Below are 26,869 nucleotides of genomic sequence, written 5' to 3'. Positions count from 1 at the left end.
TAAAATTTGAATCGATATTTTTAGGAGCACAGAAATATTTCTTTTGGGCATTTCAGTTAATCCAATAATTATTTGCATGAACTAAATTAGTTGCATGTCCATGGTTGCACAAAAATTTGCACCCTACACCTACTAGCTAGGGTGACCCTATTAGTCAGGGTCTAGATACATGCATGCACACATGCAGCACATCAAGATATGAATTTTTTTGCAAAAAAAATTTGGTACCAATACACTTGCATGTCCGTAGTGGAATCTACCCCTTTTATTAGTAACACATAGATCAACTAGATAGAACATCAAGCACGATATATATCAATTGACCAATATCAACTAGATAGAACACATCACAATATAGTAGCATACTCCCTCCGTCCGCGAATAAGTGTACTTCTAGCTTTTGTCTTAAGTCAAAGTTTTAAAATTTTGACCAACTTTATAGGGAAAAGTAGTAGCATTTATGACACTAAATTAGTATCACTAGATTCGTTTTGAAATGTATTTTCATAATATATCAATTTGATATTATATATGTTACTACTTATTTGTATATAGTTGGTCAAAGTTTTAAAACTTTGACTTAGGATAAAAACTAGAAGTACACTTATTCGTGGACGGAGGGAGTAAGTAGTAGCATTGCATGATCTAGATAGTACCACATTACAACTAAGATAGATAAATGGGTCCCAAGCACGACATACATAGTACGACTACAACTTATATAGATAGTTCATAGTTCAACCCAACACGACAATAATAAAATGAAACCCTAGATAAGATAAAACACCACACCCCCGACTTGCTTGCTTGCTCCAAGGCCAACTCCTCCATGGCCAACTCCTCTCCTCCATGGCCAACTCCTTCACTCGTCGTCATCGATGGTGTAGGGGAGGGTATGCATGCGCTCATCGGCGGGAAAGGCGCCGCCGATGTCGGTGAAGATGTTGGACATGGTGAATGCGATGAACTCACACTACTAGGGAAAATCCTAGCAGTAGCGCTGGTTTTTTGCTCACTAGTAGCGCGGGTAGGCTCGCTACTAATAAGGCGCTACAGCTATTTCTTAGCAGTAGCGCGTGCCCGCCCGCGCTACTGCTAGGACTAATAGCTGCAGCGTTTGTTCAGTACCACGCTACTGCTAAGGTAACTACTTGCAGCGTGTTTTTTGTCCATCGCTACTAGTACTTTTTTTAGTGTATTTATGCGCCATCGTACAAATATTGGTACAATATCAGTTATGAGGTTTACTCATTATGTCCATAACAATGTGTCAAATGAAGGTGGATTAGGTTCAAGTGGAGGCAATATGTGGTGCATGTCCAAAGTATACTACTAATCCAAACTTGATCTAGTTTGGACTAGTAGTACTTTCGATGTGCACCACATGTTACCTCCACTTGAATCTAATCCGCCAGCACAAGCTATTTAATCATCATCATAGTCATTACCACCAACAGTATTTATTTAATCATCACTAACACTGGCTAATAATAATCATCATAGTCATTACCACCAACACTAGCTATTTTATCATCATAGTAATATAGTGTAGCACATCATCATCCTCAAACTCATTTCTAGCTAGCTAATCACTCTTGCTGCTCTCTCTTAGGTAAAATAACATAAAACATGTATAGCTCTCCTCCTTGATCAAGCTGGAGCATGCAGATGAACCTGTCTCCTAATTGTGGGTAGCACATCTGTTTGCTGCCCCCTAGTACTTCTCTGCGCTCCCCCATCATATATTTGGTCCAGTCTTGCACTATTAAGCATCCGTCGCTAATCTTGAATGCACTAAAGTAATCTGTAGGATATCTTGGCCGTAAGCTGATAATACTCATGGTACCTTTAGTCTCGATCCCATAAGGCACAACATTCATCGGGAGTCCCTGTTGAAGAACATCGTATGGTAACATACTTAGCAATGAAGTTTAGTTTCAAAAATTATGTATGGAAAAGATGCACTGATGACAAATAGTAAAAATCTTACCATCCTTCCTAAATAGATGTGATCGTAGTTCATTACGAACACTATTGGTCGCACATTTTCAGTACTAACATTTCTAAATGCAGGAAGAAATTTTGTCTTGACAGTATCAAGATCCTCAAGCCATGAAACATAATGACTGAGCTCCTCGCAGTTGAGTTCAGCCCCAGGACAGTATACGGTCCTGTCTACCAAGCGCTGGACATGTTTGCTTGCACCGAAATAAGCTGACAATACAAATTACTTGTCAACTATTTTTGAATAAACAATATCAAAGACATAATTATGGTTGAGAAACTTACATAATGGTATAACTGGAGGCGTCTGCACATCGACCCAGATGTCGGTATTACCTTCAATATCATCTTCCGGACGAATATCAAAGGTGATAACCATATCAGGCTCAAATGCATAAGTCTTGCATAGTGCTCGCCATGTTTTGCATCCAAAATAGGTGTAGTCGTCTGAATTGTACAATTTTGCATGGAAAATATAACCATGCTCGGTCTTCAAGTAAACTTTCTTTTCCTCCATACTATGACTGGAACCTATCTTATCCAATACAAAAACTCTTGCATGGCAGGGGATACGCTAGTAGAATAGTAAAAAAATATAAGTCGAAGCAAATGAAGCAGATGTCATGCTTAATTACGAAAAAAGACTTGTCGTTGTGACTTACTGTATCCACTTCGAAGTTCTCGTCCAGCTTGATGCTGAAGCGCCTATCATCATCTAGGAAGATTCCGTCGCACAGGCCGCGCTCGTCTTCACAGTATTTGCAAATACCGAAATCCTTTTCGTCGTTAGACATTTTCTATGTTCATAGTTAAAACATTAATTGAAAATCGATCGAAGACAACTACCAAGATACTCAACACACAAATCTGGGGCACTCGATATTTCCTACATATTCTGGCACAAGTCATGCCAAAATTCACGGAAAAATCCGGCATGACCTTTGCTAAAATAGGACATATCGAGCGCCTGAAATTTGCCAGAACGGAAATGAATCAACACTCCGGCAAAACATAGGCCACTCGGAGGTGTAACCTGCAAACATGACCGGCCACTTGGATATTGAGCAACACAAGATATACATTTCAAAATATCTTATAGGACTCAAATTAGCATGCATTCAATAAGCAAAAGTAAATCATCTCATACGTCCGTACATCGTCGAATATTATCACTAATACATCACGAATAGTGTCATACATATAACATCACTAATACAACTAAAACCCTAGCACACGCCGGGTATCTGCGCGGGCGGTGGACACCCACAGAGAAGGAACCATCACGGGATCATAGCTCCAGTGAGATCCCCGGAGAACCTGCCAGGTATTGGAGAACGGCCTGTGCTCCAACGCAAACAAGTAGCGACGGACGTGCGCGTCCTCCTCACTAACACGGTGACGCACCACCTCCGCGGAGTCCTCGAGCCTCTGGATCATCACTGGCCCACGCGACCGCCACCAAAGAAGGTTCGGGTCAACGACAGGCTGGCTCCTCACCAACCTGCACCCCCCGGTAGGTAGCGCCTCCCAGTGTCACCCCGGCGGAGCCCAGTCCCGGACATGGCCCATCTGGTCAAGCAGGTGTCGTCCTCCACCGACTCGACGACGAGGATGCGGGATAGGCATCGTCCACGTCAATACGGGAAAAAATGCATTAACTAAAAAAATAGCAACAAGTTCTTACTAACATGTTCTATTAATTCAATTAGTTCTTACTGAAAATAAACTTACTATAAATAAAAATAAACTAGTACCTAGCTAATTAGTACCTAGTTCTTACTAACTAATTAGTACCTAGGAACTACTGCTAAGGGTTCATACTAACTAACTAACTAACACTAAATTAACTAACTAACACTAAAAATAGCCTACGGTTCATACTAACTAGCACTAAATAGCTAGGGTTCATACTAAGCAAATTAACAAGAGGGATCGGAAGGGGAGAGTGCTTACAGAGGGCGGGGAGAGAGATGGGGTCGGGGGAGACGGCGGCGGGGCGGGGTCGGGGGAGATGGCGGCGAGGCGGGGTCGGGGGAGACGGCGGCGAAGCGGGGTCGGGGGAGACGATGGCGAGGCGGGTCGAGGAAGACGGCGACGAGGCGGGGCCGGGGGAGACGGTCGCGAGGCGGGGTCGGGGGAGACGGCGACATGACGGCGGCGAGGCGGAGGCGACGAGGGGGAGAAGAGAGTGGTGAATTGGGGGAGGAAGATCAGGAGGGAATCATGCCACACGGGGGGTTAGGTGAGAATAGATTTAACAGTAGCGTTGGAGGGGAAAACGCGCTGTTGCTAAAATCGGTAGTAGTAGCGCCGTTTCTAGAAGGGCGCTACTACTATACCTAGCACGTCGGGAACGGTGTGACAATTATAGTAGTAGCGCGTTCAGTTCCTGCCGCGCTACTGCTAAGGGGGTAACAGTAGCGCGGTTTTGGCAGACGCGCTACTGCTAATTAGCAGTAGCGCCCCATTTTAACACGCGCTACTGGTAAGATTCTTTGTATAAGGTTTTCCCTAGTAGTGTCACATCCACACCAAAAAAACACGGCCGGGGAGGTAGTAGGCATCGAACGGGTTGGTGAACCTCACGATGAGCCCGATACGATAGCCATCGTTACTGACCTCTTCGACTCAGAACATTACCGGAGAGCCCCTCGGGAGGTGTGATACGTCTTCAACGTATCTATAATTTATGAAGCATTCATGCTATTTTATTATCTGTTTTGAATGATTACGGGCTTATTATACACATTTATATTACTTTTGGGACTAACCTATTAACCGGAGGCACAGCCCATATTTTTGTTTTATTGTCTGTTTCAGTATTTCGAAGAAAAGAAACATCAAACGGAGTCCAAACTGAATGAAACCTTCGGCAACGTGATTTTTGGGAAGATTATCATCCTGGAGGCTTGGAGATCAAGTCAGAAGATCCTCGAGGAGCCCAGGAGATAGGGGGCGCCCCCCCCCCTACAAGGCGCGCCCCCCTGTCTCGTGGACCCCTCGAGGACCCCCCCGACCGACTTCTTTCGCCTATATATGCCTACATACCCTAAAACCATCGAATATCAAGATAGATCGGGAGTTCCGCCGCCGCAAGCCTCTGTAGCCACCAAAAACCTCTCGGGAGCCCTTCCCGGCACCCTGCCGGAAGGGGGATCCATCACCGGTGGCCATCTTCATCATCCCGGCGTTCTCCATGACGAGGAGGGAGTATTTCACCCTCGAGGCTGAGGGTATGTACCAGTAGCTATGTGTTTGATCTCTCTCTCTCTCTCTCTCTCTCTCTCTCTCTCTCTCGTGTTCCCTCTATGGCACGATCTTGATATATCCCGAGCTTTGCTATTGTAGTTGGATCTTATGATGTTTCTCCCCCTCTACTCTCTTGTGATGAATTGAGTTTTCCCCTTTGAAGTTATCTTATCGGATTGAGTCTTTTATGAGAACACTTGATGTATGTCTTGCCTTGCTTATCTGTGGTGATAATGGGATATCATGTGCCTCTTGATGTATGTTTTGGTGACCAACTTGCGGGTTCCGCCCATGAACCTATGCATAGGGGTTGGCACACGTTCTTAACTCTCCGGTAGAAACTTTGGGGCACTCTTTGAAGTACTCTATGTTGGTTGGATGAATCTGAGATTGTGTGATGCATATCGTATAATCATGCCCACGGATACTTGAGGTGACAATGGAGTATCTAGGTGACATTAGGGTTTTGGTTGATTTCTGTCTTAAGGTGTTATTCTAGTACGAACTCTTTAATAGATCGATCCGAAAGAATAACTTTGAGGTGGTTTCGTACCCTACCATAATCTCTATGTTTGTTTTCCGCTATTAGTGGATTTGGAGTGACTCTTTGTTGCATGTTGAGGGCTTGTCATATGATCTATCGATGTTATTATTGTTGAGAGAACTTGCACTAGTGAAAGTATGAACCCTATGCCTCGTTTCCTATCATTGCAATACCGTTTACGCTCACGTTTATCTTTAGTTACCTTGCTGTTTTTATTATTTCAGATTACAAAAACCTTTATCTACCATCCATATTGCACTTGTATCACCATCTCTTCGCCGAACTAGTGCACCTATACAATTTACCATTGTATTGGGTGTGTTGGGGACACAAGAGACTCTTTGTTATTTGGTTGCAGGGTTGTTTGAGAGAGACCATCTTCATCCGACGCCTCCTACGGATTGCTAAACCTTAGGTCATCCACTTGAGGGAAATTTGTTACTGTCCTACAAACTTGTGCACTTGCAGGCCCAACAACGTCTACAAGAAGAAGGTTGTGTAGTATACATCAAGCTCTTTTCTGGCGCCGTTGCCGGGGAGGTTAGCGCTTGAAGGTATATCTTTAGATGTTGCAATCTAATCTCCTTGTTTCTTGTTTTATCACTAGTTTAGTTTATAAAAGAAAACCAAAAAAATGGAGTTAAGCTTGTCTCATACGCTTCGTCTTTTAATATCTTTCGTGAGAATGATGGAAAGGAAAATTGTGCTCAAGTGCTAGATGAAGAATTACATAGAATGCTTGACATGAAATATGTGAATGATGAGCATGATTGCAATGTTGTTAGTATGAATTCCTTGAATATCCATGATGCTAATGATATGCAAAGCCACAAGCTTGGGGAAGCTATGTTTGATGAGGATGATATTTATTTTGATGATAGCATGCCTCCTACTTATGACGATTATATTTATGAAAGTGGGTTTGGAAGAGTGTCAACTTTAGGTAGTATTGATCCCACTATTTTGGAGGATATTGAATCTTATTGTGATGAATATGAAAGTGGATTTGGAAGAGTGTCAACTTTATTTCGTGATGATTCCACTATTTCGGAAGAGGTCCCAATTGATTATGAGAACAAAGTTGCTATCTACGATGATTATTGTGATGACTTGTATGCTATTAGGAATAATGATAACCATGAAACTTGTCATCATGATTTTAGTTTTCAATTGGATTATGCCTCACATGATAATTATTTTGGTGAGTTTGCTCGTACTACTATTCATGAGAAGAATTTTGCTTATGTGGAGAGTAATAAATTTTCTATGCTTGTAGATCATGAAAAGAATGCTTTAGGTGCTGGTTATATTGTTGAATTCATTCATGATGCTACTGAAAATTATTATGAGGGAGGAATATATGCTTGTAGGAATTGCAATAATGTCAAGTTTCCTCTCTATGTGTTGAAAATTTTGAAGCTATGCTTGTTTTGCCATCCTATGCTAGTTGATTATTGTTCCCATAAGTTGTTTGCTCACAAAATTCCTATGGATAGGAAGTGGGTTAGACTTAAATGTGCTATTCATATGCTACATGATGCTCCCGTTATGTTTCAATTCTTATCTTTTATGTGAGCATCATTGCCATCATCATGCCTAGCTAGAAAGGCATTAAAGAAAAGCGCTTGTTGGGAGACAACCCAATTTTTATCCTTACTGTTTTTGTGTGTACGCATGACTATGCTACTGTAGTAATCATGTTTTATAGCTTTTTTTCAATAAAGTGCCAAGTAGAACCTTTGGGAAGACTTGGGTGAAGTTTATATGATCTTGCTGTGAAAAACAGAAACTTTAGCGCTCACGAGAATAGCTGCCATTTTTTACTGGAGAGTGATTTTAGGTTGATTCTTTTTCACATGGTTAATAGACAAATTACTCAGGTCCAGAAATTTATTTCATAATTTGTTGGGTTCTAGAAGTATACGTTTGATACAGATTACTACAGGTTGTTCTGTTTTTGACAGATTCTGTTTTCTATGTGTTGTTTGCTTATTTTGATCAATCTATGGCTAGTATTAAGTGGTATGAACCATAGAGAAGTTAGAATACAGTAGATATTACACCAACATGAATAAATAATGAGTTAATCACAGTACCTAAGTGGTGGTTTTATTTTCTTATACTAACGGAGCTTACGAGTTTTGTTTTGAGTTTTGTGTGGTTGAAGTTTTCAAGTTTTGGGTAAAGATTTGATGGACTATGGAATAAGGAGTGGAAAGACCCTAAGATTGGGGATGCCCAAGGCACCCCAAGGTAATGTTCAAGGACAACCAAGAGCCTAAGCTTGGGGATGCCCCGGAAGGCATCCCCTCTTTCGTCTTCGTTCATCGGTAACTTTACTTGGAGCTATATTTTTATTCGCCACATGATATTTGTTTTTCTTGGAGCATCATCTTCTTTTGTTAGATTTTGCTTGCTGTTAGTTATAATAATATTTTGCATCTTTAGTTTCAATAAAAAAAGTCAAGGATAGCCTTTGCCATGCTTATTTTGCTAGTATACATGTTGCTGTTTGAAAACAGAAAGTTTACCGCTGTTGCAAAAATTCCCTAGAAAAGTCAGAGAATGGTATAACGTTGAATCTTTTTGCATATTAAGCTCTGATAAATTCATTACATTCGGAAGTTTAGGTCATAATTGTTGGAGTTAGGGAAGTATGATGAATCTTGCATTCTTTACAGACTGTACTGTTTTGGCAGATTGCTGTTATGTTTGCATTGTTTGCATATGCTTGCTTGTTCAATGATTCTATTTGGGGATAGGAGTATTAAATATGCAGAGGAATTTAGTATGCAATGTTGAATAATAATTTTAGTGATTTGTTACAGTAGAGGATGATATGGTTTTGCATTGGTTTATACTAACCTATCTCACGAGTTTTTGTTGAGTTTGTTGTGAATGAAGCTTTTGATAAAAAGAAACCATGTTATGAGAGGAATTAAGGAGACACAAAAGCTCAAGCTTGGGGATGCCCAAGGCACCCCAAGATATTATTTCAAAAAGTCTCAAGCATCTAAGCTTGGGGATGCCCCGGTAGGCATCCCACCTTTCTTCTTCAACAATCATCGGTTAGTATCGGTTGAGCCTAAGTTTTTGCTTCTTTACATGAGTTGTGCTATCCTTGCAAAATTATTTTTTTTGTTTTTCTTGCTGCTTGAATACAATACCAAGATCTGAAATTCTTAAATGAGAGAGAGTCTTCACATAGTTGCATAATTATTTAGTTACTCATTGATCTTCACTTATATCTTTTGGAGTAGTTTGTCATTTACTCGTGTGCTTCACTTATATCCTATGAGTAAGTTGTTGAATGAGTTGACTTTCATAAATCTGAAATTATATATGCCTCATTTTCTTAGCCCATGGGGAGTAATGACTTCACATCTAAGAAGTAGAGGTTGTAAATTTATTGACGGTTAGCAAGCATTGTATTGGTCATTTGAACAATTCATGAAAGAATATTGAAGGAAGAAAGATTTCACATATAAATATATTATCATAGACATCCTTTATAATTGTGAGCACTCATTATGTATGACATGCTAAAGAGTTGATGTTGGACAAGGAAGACAATGTAATCGGTTATGTTTTCTCGCATCTCAGTTAAAATATATTGTCATGGATCATTCAAACATGTTGAGCTTGCCTTTCCCCCTCATGCTAGCCAAAAATTCCTAGCACCAAGTAGAGATACTACTTGTGCTTCCAAATATCCTTAAACCCAGTTTTGCCATGAGAGTCCACCATACCTACCTATGGATTGAGTAAGATCCTTCAAGTAAGTCGTCATCGGTGCAAGCAATAAAAATTGCTCTCTAAATATGCATGACTTATTAGTGCGGAGAAAATAAGCTTTGTACGAACTTGTTATGGAAGCAATAAAAGCGACGGACTGCATAATAAAGGTCCATATACAAGGGGCAATATAAAGTGACGTTCTTTCGCATTAAGATTTTGTGTATGCAACCCTAAAAGCGCATGGCAACCTCTGCTTCCCTCTGCAAAGGGCCTATCTTTTATTTTATGTCTTTTACTTTATGCAAGAGTCAAGGTGATCTTCACCTTTCCCTTTTTCATTTTATCCTTTGGCAAGCACTTTGTGTTAGGGTGATCCTGATATATATATATCCAATTGGATGTACGTTAGCATGAACTATTATTGTTGACATCACCCAAAGGTGAATACCTTTGGAGGCAACATTATAAGCCCCAATATTTCACTGTGTCTGATTAAAACTTCATAACCACAAGTATTGCGTGAGTGTTAGCAATTGTAGAAGACTATATGATAGTTGAGTATGTGAAGTTTGCTAAATCAAAGCTCTGACATAGACTCTTCCTGAAAGTAAGATGAATTGCAATTGTTTTGATGACTAAGAATGAAGTTTGCTAGTTTTCAAGAAGTTTATGGTCTATGCTTCAACATGTGAATTGCTTGTTACGTTATCGTGAAAAGTTTTATGAGATGAACTACTGTTATGACGTATTATCATGCTAGAAAAGGTGATTGAAATTATCATTGATCAAACTTGTGCACCTCTAGCATTCACACTTCATAATTCTTTCTTTTATCATTTACCTACTCGTGGACGAGTAGGAATTAAGCTTGGGGATGCTTGATACGTCTCCAACGTATCTCTAATTTATGAAGCATTCATGCTATTTTATTATCTGTTTTGAATGATTACGGGCTTTATTATACACTTTTATATTACTTTTGGGACTAACCTATTAACCGGAGGCCCAGCCCATATTGCTGTTTTATTGCCTGTTTCAGTATTTCGAAGAAAAGGAATATCAAACGGAGTCCAAACGGAATGAAACCTTCGGCAACGTGATTTTTTGGAAGATTATCATCCCGGAGGCTTGGATATCAAGTTAGAAGATCCTCGAGGAGCCCAGGAGATAGGGGGTCACCCCCCCCCCCCTACAGGGTGCGGCCCCCTGTCTCGTGGACCCCTCGAGGACCCCCCGACCGACTTCTTTTGCCTATATATGCCTACGTACCCTAAAACAATCGAATATCAAGATAGATCGGGAGTTCCACCGCCGCAATCCTCTGTAGCCACCAAAAACCTCTCGGGAGCCCTTCCCGGCACCCTGCCGGAGGGGGGATCCATCACCAGTGGCCATCTTCATCATCCAGGTGCTCTCCATGACGAGGAGGGAGTAGTTCACCCTCGAGGCTAAGGGTATGTACCAATAGCTATGTGTTTGATCTCTCTCTCTCTCTCGTGTTCTCTCTCGTGTTCCCTCTATGGCACGATCTTGATGTATCCCGAGCTTTGCTATTGTAGTTGGATCTTATGATGTTTCTCCCCCTCTACTCTCTTGTGATGAATTGAGTTTCCCCTTTGAAGTTATCTTATCGGATTGAGTCTTTTATGAGAACACTTGATGTATGTCTTGCCTTGCTTATCTGTGGTGACAATGGGATATCATGTGCCTCTTGATGTATGTTTTAGTAATTAAAAGAAAACCCAAAAAGATTTCTCGTTCTTCTTTTGCTTGTTGGGAGCTTTCCCGTGTAAATAGTTTTATTTCTTTTCTTTCCTTTGGGGGTCGAGAGAAGAAGACCATAATGAAAATGTTTAGTGGCTCTCATATGCATGATTGTTGATTTAACCAAGAGCTATATTACCTTGTCTTCTCCCTTGAATTGAATGCTTACTAATTCCAGCTTAGTCCAATGCACGTGCACTATTATTATTATACACACCGTTCGGTCGTGCAAGTGAAAGGCAATAATGACGATATATGATGGACTGGTTGAGATGAGAGAAGCTGGTATGAACTCGACCTCTCTTGTTTTTGTAAATATGATGAGTTCATCGTTCCTGATTCAGCCTATTATGAATAAACATGTTTTCAATGACAACTAGAGATTATAGTTACTTATGCCATGCTTAATTAGCTAGGAGCTTATAATGGTTTACCTTGTGTGCCAACATGCTATTAAAATGGTTGTGATGTGGTATGATAGGGTGGTATCCTCCTTTAAATGAATTGAGTGACTCGACTTGGCACATGTTCACGCATGTAGTTGAAACAAAATCAACATAGCCTTCACGATATTTATGTTCATGGTGGATTATATCCTCCTCATTCTTGCACTCGGTGTTCATTAATTTTAACACATGTTCATGACTGTTGTCGCTCTCTCAGGTGGTCGCTTCCCAGTCTTTTACTAGCCTTCACCTGTACTAAGCGGGAATACTGCTTGTGCATCCAAACTCCATAAACCGTAAAGTTATTCCTTATGAGTCCACCATACCTTCCTATATGTGGTATCTACCTGCCGTTCCAAGTAGATTTGTATGTGCCAAACTCCAAACGTTCAAATGAAATTCTATTTTGTATGGTCGAGCAGCTCATGTATCAACTAGGGATGTCTGTATCTTCCATGCTAGGCTGGTTATTCTCAAGAGGAATGGACTCTGCTCCTCATTCACGAGAAAATGGTTGGTAACCGAGATGCCCAGTCCCATGATCAAAAAGATCAAAGCAAATCAAAATAATTAAAACAAAACTCCCCCAGGACTGTTGTTGGTATGGACGGTACCCCGTTGTTTCGGATGGCCGTAGATTGTGCTTGTTGGTGGAGGGGGAGTATAAACTTTTATCATTCTGTTTGGGAACTGCCTATAATGTGTGTAGCATGGAAGATATCGAGATCTCATAGTTGTTGCATTGACAGTGAAAGTATACCGCTCAAAATGTTATTCACCTCTATTTCAAAATCGAGCTCTGGCACCTCTACCAATCCCTGCTTCCCTCTACGAAGGGCCTATCTATTTACTTTTATGTTGAGTCATCACCTTCTTATTAAAGAGCACCCGCTGGAGAGCACACTGTCATTTGCATGCATTACTATCAGTTTATATTGTGTATGAGTTGACTAGATCTCTTTTACCATGAATTACAATGTTTAGTCAGTCCTTGATCTTTAAAGGTGCTCTGCATTTATGTTTTACGGTCTCAGAAAGGGCTAGCGAGATAACATCTTGTTATATCATATTATTATTATTTTGAGAAAGTGTTGTCATCCGAGTTTTATTATTATTGCCCGCTAGTTGATTATGCCATTGATATGAGTAAATATGAGACCTAAGTGTTATTGTGAATATGGTTAGTTCATAATCTTTGATGAAAACTTGAATGCTGGCTTTACATATTTACAACAGCAAGAGCAAATAGAGTTTGTAAAAGTTTTTCTTTATCACTTTCAGTTATCAACTGAATTGCTTGAGGGCAAGCAAAGGTTTAAGCTTGGGGGAATTGATACGTCTCCAACGTATCTACTTTTCCAAACACTTTTGCCCTTGTTTTGGACTCTAACTTGCATGATTTGAATGAAACTAACCCGGACTGACGCTATTTTCAGCAGAACTGCCATGGTGTTATTTTTGTGCAGAAATAAAAGTTCTCGGAATGACCTGAAAATCCACGCAACAACTTTTCAGATTTAATAAAAATTATTGGCGAAAGAAATAGCGTCAGGGGGCCCACACCCTGTCCACGAGGGTGGGGGCGCGCCCCCTCCCCCTGGACGTGCCCCCTTGCTTCGTGGGCCCCCTGCTGCTCCACCGACCTCAACTCCAACTCCATATATTCCGTTTCACGGAGAAAAACATCAGAGAGGAAGTTTTATCGCATTTTACAATACGGAGCCGCCGCCAAGCCCTAATCTCTCTCGGGAGGGCTGATCTGGAGTCCGTTCGGGGCTCCGGAGAGGGGGGGTTCGTCGCCGTCGTCATTATCAACCATCCTCCATCACCAATTTCATGATGCTCACCGCCGTGCGTGAGTAATTCCATCATAGGCTTGCTGGACCGTGATGGGTTGGATGAGATTTACCATCTAATCAAGTTAGTTTTGTTAGGGTTTGATCCCTAGTATCCACTATGTTCTGAGATTGATGTTGCTACGACTTTGCTATGCTTAATGCTTGTCACTAGGGCCCGAGTGCCATGATTTCAGATCTGAACCTATTATGTTTTCATGAATATATGTGAGTTCTTGATCCTATCTTGCAAGTCTATAGTCACTTATTATGTGTTATGATCCGACAACCCTGAAGTGACAATAATCGGGATACTTCTCGGTGATGACCGTAGTTGGAGGAGTTCATGTATTCACTAAGTGCTAATGCTTTGGTCCGGTTCTCTATTAAAAGGACGCCTTAATATCCCTTAGTTTCCATTAGGACCCCGCTGCCACGGGATGGTAGCATAAAAGATGTCATGCAAGTTTTTTTCCATGAGCACGTATGAGTATATTCAGGAGCCGCTGGATTATAGCCCCGCGCCGTGTGTATGTGTGGCGGGAGGGGAGACGTTGCCGCGCCGCCTGTGACACACCGCCCGTGAGTAATCAATGGCAAGGCTAACCGGCGGCAGCCTTGCCATTGATTCCCGCTGAAAACCAAGGCGTCCTGGGGGAAGACGAGGCGTGTGTCGCTGACTCGGCAGGCCCGCGGCTCTTCCGCGCCAAAACCGCTCATCCCGGTGCCCCCAGGCGCCCCCCGGCGCGTCCGATTCGGTCCAAACCGGCGAAAACGGGCTCCTAGAAATGCGACTGGGCCAATTTTTGGGCGCCGCCGTGAAAAAATCGCCTGGGAGGACCTGTTGGGGGCGCGGCTGGAGATGCTCTAAGCATCCGATCTGGACAAGCCATGGTGAGTTGGTGAGACCGGGCTGCCAGCCATAGTGATTTGTAATCTGACCGAGCATATCACTGGCTGCTCAATGGAGAGAGATGAGGGAGTCCTGAGATTGGTGATGAGGAGAAGGCATGCCGTGGTCCTTGCAGACATGGCGCCCTTCTCTACCGTCCTGCCTCTAGCTGGTGCTGGCAGCAATGGTCGCTTTTCACAACGCATGCACGTCGCTGAATAGCGCCACTAATAAGCACTAATGTGAGCACCGCGAATTGTTAATTATTGTTTTCGTTTCTGAAGTCATATTGGTTCCCTAATTCTGAGATAGACTGCATTTGTTTGAAGTACGACAAGGCAATTACGTTTTGCTAATCCATGGACAACTTGCAGTATTGTTCATTTTTTTCATTTTTGAATGTGGTTTCACCATTTCAAAATTTAATTTAATACATCTGGCTAAAAATAATGGCTGATGAACTTTGAACTCATAGTGCTAGGCTTTGGCGGTCATGATATTTCCATGCGTCATGCTATCATTTCTTTTCAGATATCACCATGATAGTTAAACAGGTACTGAACTTAATAGTGGCGGAGAATAAACCGAGCTCAACTCGTGTTCACAATCTTGAGGAGAAACATTGAAGATTAGTTGGCAGCACGGGAGGGGCGTTTTGGCTCCCAGGAGCATTCGCTCCCGGATGAACAGTACCAGAAAGAAGTGTTAAAATGTTCGTGTTAGAGTTGCAAGCATGCTTGACAATTTTTATGGGAAACGGAACAGTAGTGTTTCATCAGGGAAAAAATTTGTGGTGACATTTTAGGGTAACATTTAGTGTTCAAATTTGTTTTTTTCATAGTCCAAAATGTTTAACCTTTTGGCCTAAAATTTGCTGGTAACATTTGGATGTGACTATAAATAGATACATACTAGCACATATGCCCGTGCGTTGCAGCGGGAGAGAGATTTTTTTTTGTGAGAAGCAACGGGAAAGATAATTGATGTGTCGTCAAAAAAAGGGTCTCCACAATAGTACGCGACAGAGGAGTTATGGTCTTCTTGCTGGACATGTATGACATGGGAAATCGTGATAGTGGTGGGGTTGGTCGAATTGGTGGCGAGCACCCAACTCATGCTTTTTTTCCTCCGGGTCTGCCTCTATCTTTGGATTGTGCCTGCCTCCTCATTTGGTGGCTACGCGGCGACCAATCTATCCTATGACGGCATAACCAGGTGGATCATTAGTTGCAACGCATCAATCCCAGGCATGAATGTCCCTTCTTTTTGAGGGTTTATTCTCTTTGATTATTTCAGTGCTCAAGTGCCCATCATTTTGCTCTAATTAAGCCAAACAACATATTCTCTTTTATTGGCATGTACCCACAATTTCTTTCATTTATAGTCAACCAGGATAGAACGACCATGCACCGCCAACAAATGGCGAGAGTGAATATTTAAGAAAATACTATAGCGTAATATTAGAAATATTTTTTAATATTTTTGAACATTCAATATAAATATTAATTGGCGAATATCTTGGAAACGTGAACAATTTTTTAAATGCAAAACAATTTGCAAAAGATGCGACAATTGTTTTTTGAAAAATCCAATATTTTTGGGAAAACACAAAAAAAATATAAACATTAATAGTTTTTGAAATTCACAAAAACTATTTTAAAAACATGATAATTTTATAAAAACACAAATATTTTTGAATTTTTTTATCTTTTTAAAAGGGGAACATTCAAAAAATTAGAAAAACTTTTCATAAACAAAAATGTTATTTTGGATTTGTGAACATGTCACTAAAACAGGAATAGTTTTATATATGGAATACTTTATAAAATGTAGTTTATTAAAATATATCTAAGAATTTTTGAAAAACAAAAACAAAATGAAAAATGGGAAAATTTCAAAACATGATTTTTTTAAACTTTCGATCATTTTTCAAATCTGAAACAAAAATGAAAAAAAATTGAAATTCTGAATATTTTTGAAAAAATTTACTTGACAGAAAAAATTAAAATAAAGATGGAAAAAAGCAAGAGGAAATATAAAAGAAAAAGAGAAAGGAACAGAGGAAAAACAAATAGAACATCTAAAAAGGGGGAACGAGCCGACCCAGTTTTAGGCGTTCTGTGGGCAGCTTCAACTATTTATCGCTTAATAAAACAAATGAGGTCTTCCCAACTATACCTGGCCATGGGAAGCCCGGCCCGGCCGGCGCGGCCCGACCCGGCCCGGCCCGACGCTGCCCTTGGGCCGGGCTCGGGCCTAGATTTTGAGCCCGAAGGCCGGGCCGGGCCGGGCCCGGGCCCATCGTTTTTGTGCTTTCCTGAAGGTTGGGCCGGGCCGGCCCGAAGCCCGACGGGCTTTTAGGTGTTTGGGCCGGGCTCGGGCCCAAAAAACAGGCCCGTTGGTCGGGCCGGGCCGGGCTCGGGCCTGGGTTTTTTGCGTCGGGCCCGGCTAGGCCCGGCCCGAGGTATGGCCAGGTCTATTCCCAACTACGTGGGCAATAATAAGTGCACTGGCTTCCCAACTACGTGGGCAATAATAAGTGCACTGGCTTCATTGGGCCGGAGCGTGCGCGGCCCAATTACAGAATTCTGGACAAATCTTTTTTCTTTTCTAGCAGATAGACGCATAAAAGTTTAGTACCACCTCGGATAGAGAGAAAAAAAACTTTCAAAGGTGAACAGATAAAAAAATTGGAGAAACGCACGTTGCTTTATTAGCAGGTATAGATATAGATATAGATAGAGGTATAGATAAAAAATTGTTGGGATTTTTTTTTTACATTTCAAAAACTATTTTTCGCGTGCAGGAGCACGTTCTCCCGGGAGCCTAATTGGATTTCCGCATGGCTACGGGTTAGCATAAGCATCATTTAGTGGCATGACACGTGTGGCTTATGTCTAACAGTTTGCACCTGCCACCACAGTTCCAGATATGTAAGAGGGCCCAGCGCAAGATATGTCAGGGTTGTCGGCATAGAGTTGCCGGCGTCAGCCTGCCGTTTGTGTTCGGGTCGCGGGGGCCACCTATGTCCTGATGGCGGGCGTCGACATAGTGCGAGGTATATGCCGTCGACTTATCTATACGATGGCTACCGACGACATAGTCCGAGATATGCCGACGGTCTTTCTATGCCTACGGCTTTGCACTTGCCGTCGGCATAGATCGAGGTATGCCGACGACCCTGACAAAAGCTATTGGCATAGAAAGGGCCGTCGGCATAGGCTTTTACTCTGGTGGTGTTTCCGAGTACGTTCTATTTGCCGAGCATAATATGATGTCTTTGCCAGTGCCTTTGCTTTGCCATGGGTTTTTCACGAGGTACCTGATAAAGGCCGGACGTTAGCGCAAAGACTATCCTCCTCCTCCTCAAGAAAATCCTCGCATGCAATTAGGTTACCTCCTCCTCTCGTCGGTGTCAAGGTCAGTCCATGTCGGATCCGATGGACTTTGGGTCGTGAAGATCCAGAGGACCTCTGTTCCGTGATAGTGAGTGGGATCCCGCTCTCGTTCGTGTTAGGTTCAGCCTCCTGGTTGGGACTGTGTGGCAGCGGCATTGTTCCTCAGTTGGAATAACATATCCCACGTTTGATACATGTCCTGATGGTGCGTCTAGTGTTGTCTGAGGAGGTGTGTCTGATGAGTGATTTTTTTGCACTCATCGAACTATTGTTTAAACCGAATAATCATGGATTTCCCAAGAGAAACACTCTGATATGCCTACTAATGACTAATGAATGCAAGAAATTATGAATTCTATTTCCTTAATGTGTTCCCAGAGGAAATGAGCCCAAACATGAAAGAATATCATCACATAAAAGAACCAAAATGTGGGAGTAAATGCAAGGCAAAAGGATGTGCATGAAGGTAAATAGAGTAGAAGACGGCGCACGTGTACGAGCACGCCCTCTTGTACCAGCAGTCGTACCGCTCGATGTCGGCACTAGGGCGTCCAACCATTGGCACTTCATAAAAGGAGCCACGACTAATTTGCAACACAGGAGAGAATTCGTCGAAAGAAAGAACCAGAAGCCAGCCACAAACCCTAGTCGCGGCCAATCTCATCTCATCTCCATAGCCATCTTCACCGCGACCATCTCTTTCTAATTTTTCTTCCGAGGCATCTCTCTAAGTTAGTCATACTTGTAATCGGTGCATCGCTATCGGTAACATTGCAAGACATATTGCAAATGGATAGTAAGTTTCTCCAGAAAAAAAGCCCTAGGTTATCGAGTTTTCATTGCTTGCTGAATGTTTTATCGACGGTACTTGTGCAACGACTATTTGTCGAGTGCCCACAAAAAGGACATCGACAAAGGTCGAAATCCTCGACTTTTGTTTTGAACACAGTACAATCAAAATCGCTCACATACACAAGCATACACTCACTCTACAACATACGATTGTACACCCTACCCCTATGAGCACCTCTGAGAGACTGAGCCGGCCGGCACATTATCTTGAGATTGACGAAATAGTCACATACGTCTTCGTAGTCAATGGGAATATCTCCTCCCATTAAACGCCCATCACCGAAAGGTCTGTAAGAATTACAAAAAAAATCCGAGCAACAAAGTCTAGTCTAGCACTTTTCTTTTTTTAGCATAGAACCCTCGACCTTTTAACCCGTAGTGAATGCATGCAGCCGGTTTTCTTTGATCTTATTTCCACTTCTGTTTTTATTTTTTTTATCTTCTTTCTTCACCAAAGCGTGTATTGTGTACACGTACAAAATATCGTCAAACAATCACAAGTTCACACTAGTAATTACTGGTGTGTACACGTCACAACTAGTGATTAGTCAAAACTCAAAACTGAGAAAGCTCTCGATCTCCGGTCTTCTGTTCATAGGCTGCATGCAACGCGTCGTTACCGAGGAGTAGAAAAAGACATCCCAAGGGAGGGAGGAGGGGGTTACATCGCCCAACGCCAAACACACAAGACACACACCACCGCGCCATGGCCATGGGATCGCGCGACCCGCCGGTGACGACCCAAGTGAGCGTCGGAGGCTTTGACCGCAGCGTCTCGGCGCGTAGCATCGCCGGCTTCCTGGAGTACATGGGTATCGGCCAGGTCTGGCGATGCCGCGTCAAGAGCTCCTGGACCCCGCCGGTCTCCTACCCCGACTTCCTCCTTCCTGCAACGTCGGTGCTCCGTTATGCGCCGTTGCCGCCCTACCTCCGAGCGCCCCCGCACGCGTTCGTCCACTTTGCGCACTCGCAGGCTGTGCGCCGCGCGACCGACGCGGCGGCGAGATCCGAGCTTCTGCTGCACGGGAGGCCGCTACGCATCGTCGCCGCCGCCGCGTCCTGTCGCGGCAGCATCAACCCGTTCCGCTTCCCCGACGCACGCCTGGAGGTTGGCGCACTCCCGGCGCCGGACACCTTCCTCGCCGCCTGGGAAGGACCTTCTCAGGGGCTCGAGTTCTCGGTCGACCCGTTCGACGCATGCTGCCGGCTGGTCTTCGCCCGTGACACGGCGTTCATACATCCCCCGTCACAGTACAACCACGGCAAGGCCTCCGTCGTCATGCGCTGCGACGTAAAGCTCGAGTTCCCCGTGCGTGACGTCGCCGAGGTACAGGTACGGGTGTACCGGAGCGACTGCGCGCTGCTCATCCGGCTGTTGGCCTCGCCCCTGGTGAACTACCGCACGGCAGACGGCGATGACATCCATGCGGCGGTGCCGTTTGACATGCCGGACGACGATGACCCGTGGATACGGACCAGTGATTTCACGCTGAGCGGCGCTATCGGGCGGTGCTGGGTGTACATGATCAAGATCTCGCCACGTAGATTGATGAAAATGGACCGCGCACTAGCGTACCTGGAGCAGCAAGGGATGGCGATCATGGACTTCCGTTCATGGTACTCAGTGCCGAGGCTCAATGTACGTGTCGAGCTTCCAGTCATGCAGGAGCCAATGCAGCAGCAGCAACTCTTCTTCTGCGTACAGAAGGCCGAGGGGCTCACGTTCCCGGTTTTGTTCCTCGTGAATGCATTGGTGCACAAGGGGATCATTAACCAGCACCAGCTCACGCCGGATTTCCTCGGCTTGCTGAGGGAAAGAGACGACCATGACACTGTGGCCGCGTTGAAGGACTTCTGGGGGGATAAGCTGCCAGTGTTCGATGCATGCCAGAGGCTAACGAAAGCCCTAGACAGAGTTAGCCCTAAACTTCTCCGGTGTGGGAAGGACATGAGTCACAATCACACTGTTGAGGTGCGGCGTCTGGTGATCACACCCAGCAGGGCCTACTGCTTGCCACCAGAAGAAGAGCTTTCCAACCGACTGCTACGGCATTACCATCATGTGGCCGATCGGTTCCTGAGAGTAACATTCATGGACGAGGCGATGCAGTCACTCAACAACAACACACTAAACTTTTACGCGGCGCCGATCCTCCAGGAGTTGATGTCACACTCATTTAAGCAGAAGACCACTGTGCACATGAGGGTCAGGACGTTCATGACATCAGGGTTCCACATGTGTGGAAGAAAGTACTCCCTGCTCGCCTTCTCGCCGAACCAGCTCAGGGATAGATCTGCGTGGTTCTTCGCCGAGGACGGCAACACGACGGTGGAGAGCATCAGGCAGTGGATGGGACGGTTCACGTGCAGAAACGTAGCCAAGCACGCCGCTCGGATGGGGCAGTGCTTCTCATCATCATATGCCACTGTCACGGTTCAGCCGCATGAGGTGAACGAGAATCTCGAGGACATTGAGCGAAATGGCTACACTTTCTCGGACGGAATCGGCAAGATTGCGCCGGAACTTGCAATGGAGGTCACCAAGAGGCTGCAGCTCACGGCCGACACTCCACCATCTGCTTACCAGATCAGGTTTGGTGGCTACAAGGGCGTGATAGCAGTGTGGCAGCGAGATAGTGAAGGCCGAGCATGAAGAAATTCGACTCTGATCATAAGGTGATAGAGGTGCTTGCCTGGACAAGGTTCCAGCCAGGGTTCTTGAACCGCCAAATAATAGTGCTTCTCTCGTCGCTGGGCGTCTCCGATGCCGTCTTTTGGCGGATGCAGAAGAGCATGGTGGGTAATCTTGAAAAGATTTTGACTGACAGTGACGCAGCCTTTGAGATAACAAGGAGATCATGTAGTCCTGAGAATGCAAACACGGCGGCACTAATGCTGAGTGCCGGCTTTGGCCCCGGAACTGAGCCACACTTGCGGGCCATGCTCTTGGCCATCAGATCTGCACAACTTCATGATCTTCTGGAGAAAACAAGGATCTTCGTGCCAAAAGGCAGGTGGTTGATTGGCTGCCTCGACGAGCTTGGGATCCTCAAATATGGACAGTGCTTCATCCGTGCCTCGGCTCCGTTGCTCGATCCATGTTTGGTCAAGCATGGTACAAAGATCATTGTTGGCACTGTAGTAGTTGCAAAGAACCCATGCTATCATCCAGGGGACGTCCGGATACTCGAAGCAGTCGATGTGCCTGAGCTGCGCCACATGGTTGATTGTTTGGTCTTTCCACAAAATGGCGAGAGGCCACATCCAGATGAAGCATCAGGGAGTGATCTTGATGGTGATATATACTTCGTCACATGGGATGACAAACTTATACCTCCGAGAAAAAAGAGCTGGAAACCGATGGATTACTCCCCACCGGAAGTGAAATTACTACCACGTGAAGTATCTCAACATGTAAGTAGTGAAACCCATGACATTTTCCCCTTAGATATGTGTGTTATATGATATCTTCATTGCTCTTAATATTTGTTATTTGCTGTGCCGTTATCCATGCTGCATGTCCCAAACTCGTACCATGCATGTTCAATTCATGGTTTGATTAATGTCAACCTTAACCACATGCCTGTTCAAATATAGTTTTAGGAGTCTGATCAAAGTATAAGCTCAGCAAAAGTTTATCAGCATCTTGGCAATCGTTCTCACATGACTTGCATCTGAATTTCGTCTAGTTTCTGCATATGGCTTCCTTGTTTTGTGGAATACTTTTTGTAGTTATTCGTTGCATTAGTAAATTAACATATCATATTTCTAACAGGACACAGTTGGTTTCTTCTTGGAGAACATGGTGAGTGACAATCTTGGTATGATCTCCAATGCTCATGTTGTTCATGCTGATCTTAGTGATTTTGGAGCTATGGATGAGAAGTGCATTCACTTAGCTGAACTAGCAGCAACTGCTGTAGACTTCCCCAAAACAGGCAAATTTGTGGCGATGCCATCGTATCTTCGACCAAAAATCTACCCTGACTTTCTGTTAAAGGAAGATTCAAAATCATATAAATCCGAGAAGATTCTTGGAAGACTTTATCGCTCAATCCAAGAAGATTCCAGTGGTAATTGGGATTCTGACGAAGCTTGGACCCTACATGATCTGCCTTATGACAATGATCTAGAAGTTGCCGGTGCATCAGATTTCCTTGCGAGTGCATGGCAGTGCAAGTGCTCATATGATAGGCAGCTGAACTCACTGCTTAATCAATACGGCGTTCGCACCGAAGCTGAACTTGTGACAGGGCACATCTGGTCCCTTCCCAGGAACAACAGCAGAAAGCTAGTGGATGTAAAGGACAGGGTCAAGAATGCGTACAATGCGTTCCAGAAGGAGTATCGGTCTGTCTTTGAAAGCCTTACATCAGATGAGGTTGAGATCTCCGATGACGATGTGAAGAATCTGTTCTACGAAATGAAGGCCTCTGCGTGGTACCAGGTAACGTATCACCCCAAATGGACTGAGAAGTCAAGGGCCTTATTGGATCCAGATGATGAAGAAGGAATGCCGGTGAGGCTTAGCTTTGCATGGATCACGGTCGATTACTTGGTGCGGATAATGCTAAGGTGCCATGGAGAAATGGAAGTTGGAGGACGAAGGCCAGCTGGAAGGCTGGCGGCCTACATTTCTGAGAGAATATGAGGACCGACCTTGATGCAAGATTGCAGCAAGACTACTCTGCCATTTTATCTTAGTATGCCTAGTATTGCTCAGTTTGTCACCATTCTGGGTCAATTGTCGTTTTTTGTACTGAACTTATTAGTCCGAAAATGTTTGTACCTACCAGCATTCTCTTCTTTCTGCCCTATATATCTATGTTTGGGTTGTGATGGCCGGTTGTTTCTGTGTGATACTAGTGCAGCATGTGACAATTAATGACTGTATCCATATATGTACGACTTTGAATCAGCGCCATGTATTCTTGAGAAAACAGGAAAGGGTCGTGGTCACTGCATGTCAGTGTCGCTAGGGAAGCATCGAACTTCTCAGTGATGATTATTTCCCTTCATTTTGCGTTTCTTTTCTTATCATTTGTGTTTGCTAGTATTATAACAAATCTGTATTTCTTGATTGTCCTTTTTTTCACATTTATTGATGATTACCGAGACACATTGAGAGAGAGGTTTTTCGTAAAGGAAAAATGCCTCGTGGCCCTGCTTTATAGACTAGTAGAAGAAAAAACGGGCATTCAAGAACATGCCAAGGTTATCATTGATCCCAGAAAGTACCATCCCCTGTGCGACATCTTTCGTGGGAATTGAATGGAGTGCGACGTTGTTCGACAGAATGGCTTGGGGGCGACACTTTTGAGCGAGTAAACAGCCCACACACGACATGGACCTTAAACTGAACTGATGCCCTCATTAGCTGTTATGGGCTGGACCCACAACTTATCCACATAAGCGCGGGACCCACCACTTGTCCAGTAAGCGCGAGACCCACCTCTTCGCAGCTAGAAGAGATTCCGCCCGTGCCCGTCCGCCCGCCGCTGCCCATTGCTTTTCCCCTTTCCCCACTCTTCCTCTTCTCCGACGGACCCTCTCCGGTGACCTAGTGCAGATGTCCACCTCCTCCGCCACGCAATCAAAATGGAGTCAATATGGTTCAGTGCCGCTCACAAGGTGCCCTGACTGCCCACGCCCAGAGCCTCTGAAACGGTGGGTCAGTAGGACTTATGAGAATGGAAATCTTGGGCCGTAATTTGTGAAGTGCTTGAGCAAAACAATGGCAGGAAGGGATGGCAAGGTTAGATCTCAGTTCTTAGCCCGTTCTTTCACTGCCATTTGCTCTGATTTCTCCACATTTTGTTTTTCCCCTCGAATTTTGTATTTAGGGTTCATGTTGTTGTTTTCAGATCCTGAAGAAATGCACACATTTCGAGTGGATGGATGATTATGTTGAGAGGATTTAGTTCGAGGGCTACATTGATTCAAGAGGGGCCGCAACCTGGGAGCTCAATTGGGGCGGGGTGCCGCAGATGGAGAATTTCGGGAGCTCGGGCAGAGGGGCGGGCAGAGTCGTGCCGATGGCGAGGTATGCGCGCAATGCTGAACCGCACTTGGAGTCTGAACTGACCGAGGAACTGAAGAAGATCAAGAAAAATCAAATGGAGATGATCAATTTGCAGAAGCAAGCAAATATCATGGCAGGGGGTTTTATTGTTCTGTCAGTGCTCTGTTTATGTTTTACTTGCTATTCACCCGTCATTAGAGGGGGCATTTAGGTTTGTCAGGGCATATGATTCGATATGTGCGCCATGCCAAGTTCTTGTAACTGAATCGAAGCAGAAATATTCAGCGTTCATGCTCTGTTCTTGTTCTTCAGTTAACAGAGTGCACAACCCCCAAATTCAGAAAAACAAATCTTGCTGCCAAATAGATGTTAGGCCATGAGAAAATAACCAGGCCCAAATGGACACAACCCCACCTGCGTAGGGGCACCAGCCCAGTTTTATAGCATAGAGGCACCCATGTTTAAAAAAAATGCTTCGACTGAAACCTCAAAATAAAATGTTGCTTCGGCAAATAAACTTTTAACAAACATATACTTCTTTACTTGTTTTTTCTTTAGCCAAATTTTTCTGTCGAATAAATGTTGGGCCGTATGTATTTTACTTTTTTGTTTTTCTTTACATATTTGTTGCTTGCCGCTATTATTTTGTGATTCTTTTTATGCATGTCTATGGTTCCATGAACCCAAATTAAATGGGGATATGTGAAAGCCTCAGAAATCATTTTTGGAAACGATCAAGTTAAAATTCGCTTCAAATAGGTCCAATAAAATGTTCATGTTTTGCTCTAAAAATAATGGCCAGAGGTAAAATTCGAATCGATATTTTTAGGAGCATAGAAATATTTCTTTTGGGCATTTCAGTTAATGCAATAATTATTTGCATGAACTAAATTAGTTGCATGTCCATGGTTGCACAAAAATTTGCACCCTACACCTACTAGCTATTGTGACCCTATTGCACCCCACACATGCAGCACATCAAGATATGAATATTTTTTTTGCAAAAAAAATTGGGTACCCATACACTTGCATGTCCATATTGGAATCTACTCTTTTTATTAAACACATAGATCAACTAGATAGAACATCAAGCACGCTATATATCAAACTGACCAATATCAACTAGATAGGAAAAACCCAGATAGAACACATCACAATATAGTAGCATAAGTAGTAGCATTGCATGAGCTAGATAGTACCACATTACAACTAAGATAGATAAACGGGTCCCAAGCACGACATACATAGTACCACTACAACTTATATAGATAGTTCATAGTTCAACCCAACACAACAATAATAAAACGAAACCCTAGATAAGATAAAACACCACACCCCCGACTTGCTTGCTTGCTCCAAGGACATTGAGAGAGAGGTTTTTCGTAAAGGAAAAATGCCTCGTGGCCCTGCTTTATAGACTAGTAGAAGAAAAAATGGGCATTCAAAAACATGCCAAGGTTCTCATTGATCCCAGAAAGTACCTTGTCCAATACAGGACAAACTAGAGTCACTACCGCAATATCCATATTTCCTAAGTGCCTGCAACACTCAGCATATAGTTTTCTGAGTAAAGATATCGGCTATGGGTTCTCGGCCTAAACCCTTCAATCAAAGGATATTTTGCCAAGAACCAACCCATGGGGACTTGCCAAACTCGTTACCGAAATCTAAGTGGGTACTCGGCAGAAAAAAAAGGCACTTGACAGACCGAACTGCGGTTGCCGTTGCCACATGGCACATGTATTTGCCGAGAGCCGGAGAGCCGAACTCAGCGAAGCAAGAAAGCATGAGGCGACAAGTGTCCATGCCGGTATGCAGAGCACCAACTGTCTGGGACTCAGCAAACACACATTGCCATGTTTTGCAATTTGTAGAGCTTATACTCGGCAAACTCACCCACAGCGAAACCCCTACGCACTCGCTTTGTCAGGATCCTCAATTACCAATTCGGCAAAGCCTCCAGTGAGTAACCAGATCATAATGGTGTGGCACATTTGCCAAGCTTTGTTCTCGACAAAGTATCTCTACCGAATGTAGTACCCGGGAAAGCTTCTATCAGTTGGTTTTTTACATTTGTTTTCTATTAGTCCTGCGACAAAATATGTATATATAGAAACTATACCAC

At 43.6% G+C, this 26,869-nt stretch overlaps 1 pseudogene; it reads left to right on the top strand.

The window, feature by feature from the left end:
- The first annotated feature begins 19,515 nt into the window (after window positions 1-19,515).
- Window positions 19,516-23,461, top strand: LOC123083206 (probable RNA-dependent RNA polymerase SHL2; annotated as a pseudogene).
- The last annotated feature ends 3,408 nt before the right edge of the window (window positions 23,462-26,869 follow it).

This window comes from Triticum aestivum, chromosome 4A (genome assembly GCF_018294505.1).
Source record: "Triticum aestivum cultivar Chinese Spring chromosome 4A, IWGSC CS RefSeq v2.1, whole genome shotgun sequence".
NCBI classification, from domain to species: Eukaryota; Viridiplantae; Streptophyta; class Magnoliopsida; order Poales; family Poaceae; genus Triticum; species Triticum aestivum.
Note: the sequence above shows the minus strand (reverse complement) of the source record. Positions and strands in the feature narration are given on the sequence as shown.